Source organism: Gavialis gangeticus, unplaced genomic scaffold (genome assembly GCF_001723915.1).
Source record: "Gavialis gangeticus isolate Ggan-Ray unplaced genomic scaffold, GavGan_comp1, whole genome shotgun sequence".
Classification (NCBI taxonomy): domain Eukaryota; kingdom Metazoa; phylum Chordata; order Crocodylia; family Gavialidae; genus Gavialis; species Gavialis gangeticus.
Genome location: NW_017729026.1, coordinates 19,823,826 through 19,825,083, shown reverse-complemented (window position 1 = coordinate 19,825,083; position 1,258 = coordinate 19,823,826).

Genomic DNA, 1,258 nt, shown 5'->3' with positions numbered 1-1,258 from the left:
AGAAGACAGGGAAACAGTTTCAGGTTACTGGGCACTAAATAGGTAGCCTTGCCTTCCGTTAAAGAGATTCCAGGCCAGAATCCATCCTGGCAGTACGTCTAAGAGAATCTAATTTTAAAAATACTAAATACAATACTAGGTTTTGACACACTTTTTAATGTACTGCTGTAGGGGATCACCTCTGCCTGATTTCTTAGTCATTGCTGCCTAGGTGTTGAGAACATTAATCCATCAAAAAACAATAGGATCAATGATTATTTTAAGGCTCTTGAGGCTAGGTCTTTTCTGACTGCTATTCTAGGGAATCCAATAGGATGAAGCTGAGGGCAAGCAAAACCCAGAGTCCTGGAAATTGATTCTGAGACCTTTATGGAACTAGGAGACTCCTCCCTAGCTTGCTCCTGCAGACACATGGCTGAGCGCAAGCAAAACCTGGGGCCATCCAAACCCCAAGCCTCTGGGCTTGGGCCTGCATGTAGGATGCTTGCCAAATGATTTGGAAATATCTGAAGCCCCAGGTGAAGGATGTTTGCCAGTAGTACGCCCACATAGTTCTTGAATGATTCATGAATTTGGAATTTATTTGGCTTGGAACACACAATTTTTCCTTAAAGAAAAATTTCTCTGATTTAACATCCCCCCCCCAATTTTCAGTTAAAACGAAGTAACCCCAAATCTACATTCTTCTGTGATTAAAATGAAACACCACTATAAATACCTATATATTACTGGTGTTTCTTCTTATCTGTATCTATCCATTCGTGGTGTTTCATTCTCATCACAGAAAAATGTGGACGGGGGTTATTTTCTTTTAACCGAAAATTGGGCATTTCTTTAAATCGGAGAAAACCAGGACCCCTGGCCATAAGGAAGTACGGATAGCAAACCCCGAAGTCGGTTAAGCCTCCCTGAGGATGACCTGGGCTTTGCATATGCAGCACCAATTGGCTGCCTCAAGAAGGACTGTAAGTTTTGAACACTTCTACTACAGTAATTACCACTTGCCTGCCAGCGCTGTTGGAAACAAGCCCCAGCAAGCAGCCCAACAATTTGCTGAGACTCAGGCTACACCGGCGCCTGGCAGTTCTCTACGTCATCATCCCGCGCCTGCCCTGCCCAGTGCACAGTCCCAACTAATGTGTACGTCATTATCCTGCACCTGCCCGGTCTCGAGCAGAACCCCGGCCAACTGCTACGTCATCATTCCGCGCCTGGCCAGGGGGCGTGCCTTGTGCGCCTGCGCGCGCCGGGCGATCCA